Below are 16,170 nucleotides of genomic sequence, written 5' to 3' on the forward strand. Positions count from 1 at the left end.
AAAACCGAAGCAAATTACTCCTGAACAGGCATTATCCTTCTATGTTAATGCCAATCTTACGTACAATCAATATAAAATTGTGTACAACAATGCAAAAGAATTAGGATCACTGATAGATCCTTCCTACTACATTTTACGTCAGGCAAAAGAAGCATGCTACCCTCTAGAGGACAGTATTTCGATCACAGAAGTAAATGCAGAAATTAAATTACAGTCATTATTGGACCATACAGTTCATAGATTACCAAGTGTGTAAGAGGATGTTCTAAATAGTATTAGGACACCAATGAAAATAAATTCAAACAATATTTAAATCAAACAAGAGAACTGTACATTAATTTATATCCATGGTATTATATGGCAGTATCTGTTCATAAGATCCTGGTACATGGCCCAGAAATTGTAAGTAATTTCATGCTACAATAGGTCAACTATCGGAAGAAGCACAAGAGGCTCGCAACAAGGACTGTAGAAGATACAGGCAGAATCATACTAGAAAGATGTCAAGAATCCATACTAACAGAGATATACTTTCTATGATGTTGATTTCAAGTGATCCTATCATCTCCAGTCTCAGAAAGTTTCGGCACACAACACATGTTGATTTATCACCGCTATAAAGTTGCTTACGGACCCTGACATTCCCTTTAATGTTGGAGATAGTGAGAGTGATAATGAGTTTTAAGCATTTGTTAGTCTGAAAACATTCTCTTGCTTAGATATTACCCGTTTTAATTTAAGTGTCAGTCAGTATTTTAATATATCCCTTCTTTATTATATTAATATTTTATTATTCACTTTATTTTGAGTTAGTATTATTGCCTTCTTACCGTTTTCATTCTTTTTTTAATATTTCTATTTCGTATTATGTTCTGTTTGTGTGATCAGTCTGCTCTATCTCCATTTACACAAGAGTATTTATTTTCTGTTTATTCAATTATTATGTTTAGTATGCTATTATTATTATTATTACTATTATTATTATTATTGTTATTTTTATTATTATTACTATCATTATTAAATGTTACTTTTAAGTGTAATTTCATTCACTTATAAACTACTGGCTAACATGTCTTTATTTCCCCACTGCTGGACAATAATATTTTATATATTTTATTATGTTCTAAAGTGTGATGTATTGTGAAAATGTTTAAGATTCTAGATGTTAGATAGAATATATGTGAGTTAAAATACAGTAGGTTTTTCCATATCTGCTAAGACAGTGATTAAAATGTGTACGTGTCAGTATTATAATTGTCCGATAATTATCCCTCCAACACTTAACGCAAAATAATTATTTTTGGTTAAAGAAGTAATAAAATTATTTTTAAAATATTGAACATTACCTACAGTAATTTTTCTTTTCCAATTGCCCAATTTAAGAATTTTCTATGCCAATTCCAAAATGTAACATATTTTTTTGTAATCCGTAGAGATTCGAACCGACATCCTCGCGAGTTCAGAAACCTCGCGCATCTGAAACTGTCTTCAAATGATAGAATAAGGGTAATCTCATGTTATTGTAACATAAAACATTACTACACGTGCTTATAGAAGCGACAAATATTTTTGGCCAGCTAGATTGGCGAAATTTCACACCGTGCGACGTCTGGATTTAATGTTCCTAGTTATGTCAGGTGAAGAATACAAAGCGTACAGTTCTGCGTTGTGTAACTTTCTCCATTCTCCTGTAACTTCATCCCTCTTAGTTCCCAATATTTTCCTAACCTCCTTATTCTCAAACACCCTTAGCCGCTGTTCCTCTCTCAAAGTGAGAGTCCAAATTTCACAACCATAGAGAACAACCGGAATGTAACTGTTTTATAAATTCTAACTTTCATCTTTCTTGAGAGCAGACTGAATAACAAAAGCTTCTCAACCGAATAATAACAGGCATTTCCCGTATTTATTCTGCGTTTAATTTTCTCCCGAGTACCATTTATATTTGTTATTGTTGCTCCAAGATATTTTAATTTTTCCACCTTTTTGAAGATTAATGTCTAATTTTTATATTTCCATTTCGTTTGAAACTTTCACATAGTGTCTTAAATTGTGATATTACGATTTGAATATTTTAATGTCCCTACTGGACTGCATTCGAAAATTTCTATTAATTGCTCATTTACCAAACTATAAATGGTGTTTAGGAGACTACTAGAAAGGTAGAAAGTAGGAAAGATTGGAGAATGCTGGGTTTCAGTGAAAAACCTGTCCTTGGGCAGAAACCTATGAATTAAATGAAAATGGTGTTCAGAGTTTACGAGATCATGCCATGATTTCTTGATAAGTGAAGATGTCGATTGAAATGAAGTACCACACTTAAAAAAAAAAACCTGTATTATAATCACTTTGCCCACATTTCTCGCAAAGAAGTGTTGGAAATCTAAATTCATTTTTTTCTGTGGAAACTAAGTTCAATAAATTACGGTTAAATCTCGTTTGTGGACCAGAACAATCACTTTATCTCATTTCCGCGGCTCCAACTGCTCCGTCAGGCATCGAAGTCACAAAGCTGACCTTTGAATAGCCCGACAGGATCAGACTCATAGCAGTGGCGTCTCGTGGCCTAGAATTTGTCCGGGGCTATTTGATTATAGTTTGCCATGAGTGGTACTAAAACTAAAAAGTCATTTCATTATTGCTCATAAAATTACATTATCTTTACTTGTATTACATTATTTACCGCGATACGAAAGCGACTGCGACAGAAGTGAATGAGCCCTAACAGTCGTCCCTCTCCTGGCGCCTTCATTCGCAACATCTGTGTTATAGGATCTAGCATCCCCGTACACTGAGCGCTACGCCGAACCAGGAACTACGTCATACTCTCCTCGTAAGGTCTATATTGGGGGATCTAGCATTTCCGGGCTAGAATTATTCTGTCGCTTCTACAACAAAAGACTATAGCATCTCCTCCGCGGAGAAGTCCAAACCTTGACTACAGAGAGAACGAGACTTCCTCTATATTTGAGAGTTGTTCGTAAATATCTGAAATAATATACTACGTAAATGTTCATGCGGGGCTGAGCCCCGAAAGCCCCCAAAGGACGAGACGCCCCTGTCTCATAGAATCTCTCCTCTAACAACACTACTAGGTCAAATTGTGACCGGTTTGAAGACTGGTTCTGTACATTTGGAATCTCTGATTTAAAAAATAAAGGTATTCCGTAACACCTTACGGTCAGGATTATGAGCTTACGCGTAAAAAAATAATTTGTACACGACGCGTAAAATTCGTAATATGTCATAAATATAAACAAATGTGATAAATTCAGAACTTGTTATAATACATTAAACGGCCTAAATTAAGTGTTTAATTATTATTCGAGTTCCCAAGCTACCAGCGTGTATTACTTGCGGTATTTCTCTCTGGCACCGGGATTCGAACCCGGATTTTCAGCTCTACGTGCTGACGCTTTATCCACTAAGCCATACCACATTCAAATTCCGATGCCGGATTGAATCCTTCTCAGTTCAAGTTTTACCTTTCTATTCCCCTTTGGATAATTTTTCTCCGTTCTATCCATTCTTTACCATGTGGCAATGCAGAATTCCTGCACGAAAATATCATAATTATGTACTGTACTTCGGTACACCATAGTAATATGATAAGCGTAAGTAATCATTTCGTGATTCAAGACGGTGCACATTGATCCTTTTACGGTATCTGGCCTAGCAAAATTCGATTCAGTATTGAAATGATGTTATAAACATTAAAATAACAATTTGTACACATGTTAAGCATTTTCCTTAACCATATTGACATGCTCGAATTCAATTCAGGTTTAATATTAACTCTCAATCACAGACATATAGATATTCTATAACAACACTGTACAACTTCAGGTCTTCATCACTGCATGTATGAAATACTGTATATATAAGTAAAATACGTGGAAGAAATCAGTTACATTATCATTTTTATTTTAATTACACTCTTAACTTCACACATGACATAATATTTCAATAAAAACACTACATGGTTTCCTTTATGTTAACCTCTTCCCTTACTATTTATTTTACCAGTTTTGTGAAAAAAAGTGTCATATTTTTTTTTATTTTCGTAAAGAGGTCATTTAATATTGCAGAATCACTGTACATCACTAATTTTCTTACATACTTAAAAAATCACTATGAAGTAGACAATGAGACTCAAACTAGTTAACTCGGGTTAATAAATTTTGACACATGTAGCAACCCGAGTTAACTCGGGATAATAAGAGACGTGGTTAATGAAGTAAGATATTTCACTACAATCAGCAAGTACATTTTCTTTCCATAGAGAAAGTAGTGGGTGCCTCAAATTTTAACAAGTTTATCATAACAAAATATAATATAATACATTAAAACTAGATACACGTGAGTGTATTCCTACATATATTTATACGTATATTCACAATGATGATTTCACCTCTACAGTAGCAGTGAGGCGCGTGCCATTCCTGCAGCTATGTGCTACTTATGTGGTCCTTCTAAGAAAGGTGGTATTGTAATCAAACATTCATTTTGAGAGATGTACCACCCATTTATCATTTCAGTGTTTTTTATTATGACATAGCTAGATTTTTATTATAAATTGTGAGAAAAATTTTACAAGTATAAAGTAATGAGGAAGATGACACTAATAATGAACAGTTGTCACTACTAATTTTTCCTTTAATGTAATTCAGTGTTAAAAGTGTTTTCAATAATATTTAGTTTTCAGTGCTGGTGTGAGCTTCAGATTAAGTTCCTGAAGCGGGCGCGGGGTCTTGATAAACAAAGAACTTCATTGAGTATAGATCCACTTCTCTTTCGCGTTTTCTTTGTGAGACTGCTTATTACACGATCTGACGACACCAAAAGCATATTCAGAATTTGATGACAAGCCACTTATGGAGACTTGTTCTATATTTTGTTCATATAAAGCATATTTCTCTCTAACCATTTCTTTTTGTGGCTGGAATTTACTCAGAATTCGGTGACAAGCAAGCAAAATTAACAATCTTAACAGTATCTTCAAAACGGATTATCAGTAAGTTTTCAAATCATTATTTTACAGTAAACAGTTACACAGTTCATCACTTCTTTCTGCTTTGTCATCTGTATGGAGCCAAACATGAAAAAGATCGTTCCGCGATATCTATTCTGAGACTACTAAAACCTGAAAAAAGGCAAAGTTGCAAAACGTAGCAGCTAGTCTTTATATAGGAGAAAAAAAATTGACCAATCGTTGACAATTCTAAATTTCAAACTAGAAGTTAAAATAGCAATAGTTTCTCAATTTTCAAGCAAATTTCACTTTAAAATAGTAAGTTGTGTGGGATTTTGAAAATATCACAAACATAGCACATACCTCGGCCTCTCATATACACCAGTAACCGATTAAAATCCTCGAAAAAACACGTCCTTTCAAGCACAGTTATCGAACATAAATTATGAGCTCGGCTTCAGACCAGACTGACTTCTTTTACAACACAAGAGCTGCACAAATAAGCATAACTGTAATAAATCTTGTATCCTTGGATATTATAATAATTAAAAACTCCATAAAACATGAAAATATGTGATATTCAATTTTTGTATTTTGTGCGGCCAGTTAGCGAAAAAGGATCACTGTGCGGCGCCTTGTTCCGTCGGACCCCGGCCACTTAATCACTCGTAATGAGTGCACCTCTGTATATAGTGTTGGACACTGTGCCACTGTCACATATTCTGTGACAGTACATGAGGGTAGGCCACCAAAGGGAAATAAAGAGGTAGAACTTAAACCGAGAATGATTCAATCCGGCATCGGAATTTGAATCCAGTGTGGCTTAGTGGATAAAGCGTCAGCACGTAGAGCTGAAAACTGGGGTTCGAATCCCGTTGTCTGAGAAAATTTCTCTCCGTTCTACCCATTCTTACCATATGGTAATGCAGAATTCCTGCACGGAAATATCATATGTATTTCGGTACAAAATTGTTTTATCTTAATCAACTTTAATAACTGTACTAGTTGTGCATTTAATTTCGTTATAAATAGGTATTTTTTTCCTTCATGTTATTGCTATGACGTTAGTTGAGAACTGGCTGTGTGATATCTTTTGGGGAGCGTCTAGCTGCAGCCCAGACGAAAAGCTGACCAGACAAACATATCCAACTACGGCCCAGGGTATTTTAGTACATAGTCCATGTGCGGCCAGACCTAGATTTTTTGCAATTAAGTTCTGTGTTGAAAAAGAATATAAATCCAATATCTCGGAAATACGGCAGTTCTTAAAGTTGTTCTTTGGTAAGTCATTTCTGGACTCGACATAAGTGGAAATGTTTATATATGGCATTATGGTATTGCAACCGCAAGACGATCGTCCTTCATTTTACTGATTACATATTGGAAAATTATGTCGGGAATGATGCAAGGTTTCACCACAACATCTGGGCAGAGCTCAACGCATCACAGTAAGTACCTGCGAACCATTTCATCACGTATGAATGCGCTATTTAAACAAGTTATCCTAATATTTTTATTTTTATAGATATCTAAACAACATCCAAACCGAAAAATATGTAAAGCTAAGAGGAAGACCAAGGCTATACAGGGTGGAAGTGAAATAACCCTACAGATTTTCAGAGCGAATAACTCATGTTTTATGTAACAGAAAGGTGTAAAACCATATTGGTGGAAGGTTCACAGTTTTCTAAAAAAAATGTTTTATCCAAAATATTTTACACCCTCTTATTCGGTAACTATTGCGAGTAGCATAATAATTGTTGTCCATATGGATAGAAAATGTAATAAAAAATCATTTATTCCTCTGGTGTATTTCCATAGTGTGGACGGTTTTCGTGTAGATTTAATTTAAAAACCACTAATTTTAAGCCACTGAACGATGCGAACAGATTGCAACATTGCCAGAGAGGGAGAGGTTTACTAAGGGCAGTCTTGTCAAGGTCATTCGCTAATACACGAGGTTGTGGCTCGCGTGGCAATTGTAGCAACTATCTCCTATAAAAATAATCTACCACGCACTACAACCTTGAGATAGATACTTACAAATGTTACAACGTTCTTACGTTAAGTGTTAAATTTGTTATTATACTATACGTAAAATCCAAATCCCTATGTACAATATGTTCGTATTGAAATAGATTCATACAAGCGGTTTACTCCGAAACTGCAATATTAAACATGCTTATTGAAAAATATTTAATTAGTTAATTACATAATATATTATTTTTCCCCTCACATAATGGATAATACATTCTAAACTATTTTTAATATTCTAAGTATGGAAAACAGGTTTAAAAACATTGATTTTGAAAGCACTGAAATTGAATTATCTCACACTTCAAACATTGCACAAGAAAATGTCTATTTCGTAAGTATTGCACAACACGTTATTGTACTTAAAAGAAAAATCTTTCGGTATTCACTAATTATTTATCAAGGTTGTAATTTTTACTTCCACAACAAAACTTTATTATAACATTACAATAATTAATCACCTTAAGAAAGTAAACTCAATAGTAAAACAAAAACAAAACAAAAAAAAAAATAAAACCCGTGCTTTTAGTATCTTTACTACGACAAGAGACTAACAACTTATCTTCGAGCAATCGAATTCTTAGCTGAGCTGTCAGTCACCTAGCCACTGTAGAAAACACGAACCACGGATATGACAAATGCCATCTATGGCTCACTTCGATATGTCTACCCTAGGGAGACAGACCTGAGCTCGTTGATCTCTTACATCAGTACAGTATTACGAAAAGAAGGAAGAAAGATGTGTTAGCGGCGTTGTTGCCAGACTCCTGAAATATCTAATTTAATTTTCTAATTAACCGTCCATTTAATCTCAAAACGTAATATAGGTTTTCTATTCATTTAATTGTACCCTATCGTCCCTTCAATATCCAGTGTTACTTTACTTCAAGAGGAAAGATGCACCAAAATTTAAGAGGTGATTTTACATGTCAAATGTAACAAAACTTTTATTACACTTTTCCTTCGATGAAGTATCGTTAAGCAGGAAAAAAAAATAGTCCTTGCCCAATGTTTGCAGCGCTCTATTGTAATAATGGCTCGAGAGAAATGACTGATTGCTATACAAGCAGATAGGTAAAAATCATCTGAATAGTTAATGTCTTTAATCTTTTTTTGTATATCAAACCGTTTAGGCCATGAATTTAAATTGAATAATTACGAAAATCGTTAAAATAAATATTGCAACGTAGCACACTGTCGCGCGTCACCGACTGAATACAGCAGAGGGAGAGGGGAAGGTAAGGAGTGAGGCCTTGCTTGATAGAGTTATTGCAGCAGCAGTGATGTTGCCAACATAGAAACAAAACGATTTCCTCTAAAACGGTGATGATAGAGAAAAAACTTGTTTGGATTTTCCAAATCTCTCCTGATGATCGATTCCCAGTTTCATTTTGGTGCGAAGATTACCTCCACTCTGTATAGTTTTACAAATAATATTTTTAGCCACACCAGTAACAAATTTTAAACAGATAATATTACAGTATCTCACTATAGTATCGACAGCTATACTCGTATTTAAAATGCATTGTTACATATCACTGTAGGCAGTCGTAAGTATGCAAAATGGGTAGGAAAATATTCTTTGTATTTATACTATAACTCAAGTATTCCCGGGCCGCACCCGGACGATTACCTAGCAAAAGTCGTACAAAGACAGGATTTCCAAGAAAAATGGCTAGAAATGTAGCCTATCCTTATATTGAAAATATCTGTGACACCCTCAGTTGCACAGTAAATCAATAGGATTAATTTTAAAACATTAATATCATCCTTCTTCTCTTGAAGCAACAGCCAACAAGTGAGTCGATGTCAACACGAAACGTGCGAATTTTATGATACTCCTAGCGAGATGCACAGAATGACGGTGTATTAAAAACCACACAACAGTACGCGCCACGCACACATCAAACTTTTGGTTTCAAGTTGTGTCGCACCTCGTTCACGCACGTGTCATTGAATGATTGTTAAAAACCAAATCTTAACTGTTTTATAAATTATAATTTTCAGATTTTTCGAGAGCAGATTGAATGACAAACGTTTTTTAACAGAATAATAACAAGCATTTAGAATCAGTCCCATTCCAAGGCTCATGTTGAGGTTTCGTAACAAGCTGCTTTTCACGGTGGTGGGTTGTTAGCCCTTCACCCAACCCTCAAGCTGGAGGACCACCCCTTATCGGCTGTCCGCGACTGCTTATTCAATATATTCGCAGCTACTTTCCATATCTGGAGGACGTCTCCTCTAGCTGGAACCTGAGAACGCGCCATGCCATGGTGACAGAGACCACAATAATGATTAGGGATCGGAATATAATTATACACTATAAAGCAATATTGCTACTTCGCATATATTATACATATTTAACCTAGCCCCTATACACGTTTGTTATAAAATGTCGATAACTATATTTGGGTGGACGTGATGTACAGTAGTGGCAAAAAAACCGGACCGATCCTTGTAGCTGATACAAAAGAATCCTGTGCTGTGTATTGTGTCGAACTGTGGTAATTTCAATATGGATAGTGAAGCCAGAGGTATGTACTGCTATTTAATGTAAAAATACGCAGTTATCTTTGCCGAATAGAGGTAGAAATGTAATATTGATGCCAGATGAAAATAAAACACTCAACATTTTTTCGTCTGTAAGTTTGAGGCACTGAAGGAAATAAAAGACTGTAAGAATCGAACAAATGCAATAAATTTCATTGTTACAATTAATTATACAAGATGGATGTGTTTTGTGACTAGCAAAATTTCAATCTGTGACTCTGATATCAGCTACAAGGGTCCGTCCGGTTTTTTTTTTGCCACTACTGTACATTACTGTTGAGAAAGCGTGGTTTACAATGTTACGCAGTTTAAATCTTCCAGTCTTTATCTAATATTAGGCTACCTAAAGGAGTCAAGTAGTCACCTACTGAACCGCGCGCTGAGAGTATTACACGTGCAACTTATCGTTATAGCAGTTATCAAGAGAGTTGCGCTTAAATTTGTTTTATCTTCTTTAAAGGCTTCTACGTAATATGCGTTGCTTCCCACACCATGGCTAATTATCCAGAATATCTGATATCAGACGCGCATGGGGACATGGTTAAATACTCGTATATACAAACCAGCAGTGTAGGCCTACTACTTTATAGTGCATAGACCAGCGGTGACCAAAACTCGAACTGCAGTGATTACATGCAACAGACAGCCTATGAAGTAAGGAGACGTAGGAAAGGTACTTGACATGAAAATTACAACCAGTGTTGGTTCCTGTACTAACATCTTGATCAATCCCGCGGATAAAAATCTCAAGCTTTGCAGTATCAGTAATGTCACTGTCATCAACAGCCAGTGAATAATATACGATTTTTCTTGCTTTTTTTTATCTTCCTCTTGAATATAATCAGGAATTTTCTAAATTCTTCTCTCGATACTTAGTCGAGAAATTCATAGTTTTTCAAAACTAAAAACTTCTCATGGACAAATTATTTAAACTATTTTAATCATTACTCTTTTGAGAAATTCTGTTGTATTAAAAGGCTTTAGAGCACGAGACATTCAAACCCCATTAGGTAGCTACTTCCTTACATTTATTTATGTCATCTTTCTCTTCCTGGCTATGATTTAAGACATGTTAATTCCTGGCGTTTAACAGTTCGTTGGCACATAATAGGCCTATTGAATCAGTTTTTCTACAATATTACTATTAAATGAATAACTAATAAATAGTTATCCTCATCTAAAGATTAAGAAGATTAAAACTGAGATAAAACCTAATAACTTTATCCTTCTAGAGAGATAATCTAAAAATATCAATATTCATGTAGGTACAGAAGAATTATAGAACCACATATTTAGTGATCAGTAATAATAATAATAATAATAATAATAATAATAATAATAATAATAATACTTACTTACTGGCTTTTAAGGAACCCGGAGGTTCATTGCCGCCCTCACATAAGCCCGCCATTGATCCCTATCCTGAGCAAGATTAATCTATTCTCTATCATCATATCCCACCTCCCTCAAATCCATTCTAATCTGTTCCTAATTGGTGATTATCGTTTCCTTCCCCATAATACAACAAATAATCTCCTATTTGTGTTATGCCATTCCAGAGGCGTATACTGGTTAAAGGGTTTGGTCTACCGCTGACCCTATTATTACACAAAATATATCTAACAATTACTTTAATTTTAATTACTATGGTAAAACTAATAATACAAAATTATTACATTATGTTATATTATAAACTTTTTCTTTTGTAATTTCCTTGGGCTACCGCCGGTAGCCCGCAAAATATGCCCCTGTGCCATTCCCATCTAACCTAACCTTCTGTACTCCCACAAAGTCTATTCTATACCTAGCTAGTTCTTTTGCTACTAATGTTACCCCTCCTGTTCTATATAGACTTGTAACATTCCAAGTACCAAATCTCAAAACCTTATTCCTTTGCCGTGGTCGTGCCAGAGAATCAGTCCCATTCCGAGGCTTATTTGAAGGATTCGTAAAAAGCTGTTTTTTTTACGGTGATGGGTTGTTAGCCCTTCGCCCAACCCCCAGGCTGGAGGACCACCCCTCATCGGCTGTCCGCGACTGCTTATTCAATATATTCACAGCTACCTTCCATATCTGGAGGCCGTCTCCTCGATCCGCAAACTGAGGACGCACCATGCCGTGGTGATAGGGACCCACAATACATGGAATAATAATAATAATAATAATAATAATAATAATAATAATAATAATAATAATACATTATTCAGTGTGGCAATTAATGTTTTTATATACTCCTAATTGAACCGTTGAGCAAAGTAAACATATTACATTTTGTCCGACTTACTTACAAATGGCTTTTAAGGAACCCGAAGGTTCATTGCCACCCTTACATAAGCCCGCCATCGCATCGGTCCCTATCCTGTGCAAGATTAATCCAGTCTCTATCATCATACCCCACCTCCCTCAAATCCATTTTAATATTATCCTCCCATCTACGTCTCGGCCTCCCTAAACGTCTTTTTCCCTCCGGTCTCCCAACTAACACTCTATATGCATTTCTGGATTGGCCCATACGTGCTACATGCCCTGCCCATCTCAAACGTCTGGATTTTAAGTTCCTAATTATGTCAGGTGAAGAATACAATGCGTGCAGTTCTGTGTTGTGTAACTTTCTCCATTCTCCTGTAACTTCATCTCTCTTAGCACCAAATATTTTCCTAAGCACCTTATTCTCAAACACCCTTAACCTATGTTCCTCTCTCAGAGTGAGGGTCCAAGTTTCACAACCATACAGAAGAACCGGTAATATAATTGTTTTATAAATTCTAACTTTCAGATTTTTGGACAGCAGACTGGATGATAAGAGCTTCTCAACCGAATAATAGCACGCATTTCCCATATTTATTCTGCGTTTAATTTCCTCCCGAGTGTCATTTATATTTGTTACTGTTGCTCCAAGATATTTGAATTTTTCCACCCCTTCGAAGGATAAATCTCCAATTTTTATATTTCCATTTCGTACAATATTCTGGTCACGAGACATAATCATATACTTTGTCTTTTCGGGATTTACTTCCAAACCAATCGCTTTACTTGCTTCAAGTAAAATTTCCGTGTTTTCCCTAATCGTTTGTGTATTTTCTCCGACAGAACAACAAAAAAGTTCTTCTCCTCATTCCTTACGAAACCACCTCTTACTGCTTGTAGAGAGTGTTTGTAGAGCGACATGTTACCGCCACTGCTTGCCTTCAGTACGTAGATGAAACACACAGCAATCAACGATGTAATCACGACACCCGCTTTGGTCACCGCTGGCACAGGCCTATAAGCTACTTCCGAACCTAAGTGATGATACAGCCATACTCTTTATAAGAGGTTGGAGATTTTGCACAGTATTGTTCTTATAAGGAGTTCCTAGTAATGTATCCTTCTATTGAATATAATTTGTAGCACCCTCAGTCGCACAGAAAACTAGTAATCTTAAATCATCAACAACATCATCATCATTCTCTTCTTGAAGAAACAGCCAATAAGGTAGCCACAAGTGGGCCCATGTCCACACGAAAATTACGAATTTCATGATACTCTTAGCGAGATGCACACAATGATGGCCTGTTAAAACCCACGATAGTGCGCGCCACGCACACGTCTATCTTTTGGTTTCACGTTGTGACGCAGCGCGATCAAACAGGCGTCATTGCGCGGTTGTTAAAAACCAAGCTTTTTAGTTTAATATACTTGTGTACCGTTTAAAAGTGCATTTCCAAGTAAAAAAAATAATGTTTAAGTTTTTTTTTTTTTGCCACGTTTTGTCAGAGAAATATAAAACTCTTACAAGTGTTGTGGAAATAACCTCACTGTTTCGATTTACGTTCCTTTAGCATGTTATCAAGACTTAATTATAAGTTGTATTCAGAATTGTAAGGCAATCATATTGAAAATTACAGAAATCTATATCAACAATTATATGATAGAGTTAAAACAGAAACGCGTAAAAAGCAATCTTATTACGGTTCCACGTCTTGTAACGAAGGAAGATTTATTTTGTTTTCATCGTAAAATATTTTCAAACCAACGCAAACACATAACATTAAAATAAGAAACAAATACGGAACTTAACAGACTGCAGATACACTAACAATTTAGGACTCGGAAATTAATATAATCAAATAAGGAACTATACTTGCAAACGATTGACATTCTTTGCATTTAAAGTTCAATGTTACCTAGCCTATATATGCTAATTTTGTTAAAAGTTCAAAATATATATGCTAACATTTTAAAACCAGGCACATACGATGCAGCATCACAAAATGAACGAAATATGCAAAAATATGCAATATCAAATCAGCATTTTCGTGTTTTCTTAATCTACCGTAATTCATATACATTTTAACATTAGAATGCAATACAGTGATTAAAAGATAGTGATTTATAGTATCAGAGAGTAAAATCATATTTTATCCGCGAGTGGAAAGTTTAGTATCCGAAGCGAAGCCGAGGGTGATAATTTTCACGAGCGTATAGAATCTTTTTACTCTCGTATCCTATACAATATTTCATCCATTACTGGTATCTAAATTTCGTTACTGGTAGGCTATTTAATTTTAAATTGTAGGCCTCTTCTTTGCAACGTGTTGTGAAGAAGTTATAAATATGAATGAATGTCTGGGATTTATTGCTGCTAATTGTTGGTTGTCAAGGAGACAGCGATTTAAGAAATTTTAAATCACAAGTGAATTACGAACTTTAATTCACTGCTGTGAATAAAGGTATTGTTTAGGTTGCTAAGGTCGGTGAAATGAAGACCAGTTTAGATACCAGTCATGGATAAATATATTATTTTTTTTATAAACTTTCGTTTTCTACTAATGACTTACGTTTTCACTTAGACGTCCCTGCGCGAAGACAGTCCACTATCAACTGACCTGGGTACGTATCACAACACTGCCTTCTATACTGCAAGGATACGATTACGCGAACTCTATGCTAGGGTGTTGAAAATAAACGGGAGACTCAAGGCCAGGACGAACATAGTTGCGAAAATTGAATTGCTCGTATGTGCTAATACTAAGCTGGGGTAAGCTAAAGACTAATCCAATTTACCTACGCTATGTTTCCTCTTACCCACTGTTGAGATTCGTCACGATAGTCTACAGCAGCGATTATCAGCACACTGCACCCTCGGGCTAGCATCTCTTCCCCGCGGAGAAGACAATGCACTATAGTGCATTCGTAGCTGCTGGCGGATATTCTCTCTACCTTTTCCTGCTGCACGACGGGGCACAACACGTTGCTCCGCTTACCCTTTACCCATTTCAGCGAGTGCTGACGACCACTGTTCTACAGTACTTCAAAACTTAAGCGCGATAAAATATACGCTTTCTGTTAAATTTAAATTTGTCACTCAATACATGTGAATATTATTTTAATATATGTGACAAGAAATCCAATGGTCAAGATGTGCATGGCTCAGTGTTCTAATCCAGTACAAATTGCTTGAAATGGAAAAATGTGTGCGTGCATGCGTGCGTGTGTACATATTTATATTTGCAGTGTCTCATGAAGTTGCAAGTTGTCTCATATTTTTCAACTTGCACAATTTTGTCACCATCGCTTTCACCGTCGTCACAGTCTTTATGAACTTCGACACTACAATCAATCAATCCATTCATCCATCGATCCATCCATCGACTCATTGATTCAGTCATCCATGAATTCATTGATTTACTGATTCATGAATTGATTGATTGATTAATTAATTCAATCAGGTATTGCAGTTGGTATCATCAAGAGCAAAACGTATCTTCGTAAAAATTATTTATTAATGAAATAATGCATCTGCTTAGAGTAATGAGGCATTAACAACTACTGTTTTACTGTAGAGGTATGCATTTTCAGTTTAAATTGTAAAGGTTACAATAGAATGCTTGTACTTATTTTCTCTTCTATTTAGTAATTTGAATTTATTCTGTTCTGCATTTCTTTACACACCAGATTTCATATTACGCATTACACTTATTTTCTTTGCTGTTACCTGTGTCCATTTGTTTATCTATATAATTATGTTATGAATGTAAGTATAATAAAGTATGCAATCAATTGTAAAGCCTACTGTGTATTAAGAAAATACATTTTTTTTAATTACACATGCTAAATTTCCTTCAATTGTTACTCCGTTTGTGAACTCAGAAAATGTCAGTGTTCTATCTAGCCTGCAAAACATCAGGGGCAACCGGTTGAAATTCGAATATTCGGTCGGATGCTCTACCTTGACAGATGCCCTCTGATCGGTCGAATGAAAACCGGTTTGTAAGCCCTATTCTGCAGCTTTCTATACTACTAGAGTTACTGAAGAAACAGATCGGCACTCATGCACAAGTATAAACTAGCGTGCCTCGCTCGGGGTTTTCCCGTTTCCTTGTATCATTCCACCGTCACTCTCCTTTCAACATTCATTATTAGCGCAAAACTAATAAATATGCATGTAAATATGCCCTTAAAAATTGCAAAATATGCCAACGAATATACACTAATAAATACATTTCCTGTAACAGTACGAATGTTAATGAGTGTGAACTTACATTATTCCTTATAGCAGTGGTTCCTAAACGTTTTGAAGGCGCGACTCACTTATAGGCGAAACTTCAGTATGCAACCCTTAACTACCGAAC

At 35.5% G+C, this 16,170-nt stretch overlaps 1 protein-coding gene across 2 annotated transcripts in view; it reads right to left on the reverse strand.

Moving 5' to 3' along the window:
* LOC138697986 (protein SERAC1) overlaps positions 1 to 16,170 on the reverse strand; it is a 215,130-nt gene that overhangs the window by 170,363 nt on the left and 28,597 nt on the right. The window contains exon 1 of one of the 2 annotated variants that reach the window (XM_069823621.1): positions 14,377 to 14,401. The exons of the other annotated variant lie outside the window; for it this stretch is intronic. The gene's annotated coding sequence lies outside the window, so the exon portion shown is untranslated. Of the gene's footprint in view, positions 1 to 14,376; positions 14,402 to 16,170 lie in introns of those variants that run through there. 2 annotated transcript variants of the gene reach the window in all.

Source organism: Periplaneta americana, chromosome 4, assembly GCF_040183065.1.
Source record: "Periplaneta americana isolate PAMFEO1 chromosome 4, P.americana_PAMFEO1_priV1, whole genome shotgun sequence".
In the NCBI taxonomy this organism is placed as follows: Eukaryota; Metazoa; Arthropoda; class Insecta; order Blattodea; family Blattidae; genus Periplaneta; species Periplaneta americana.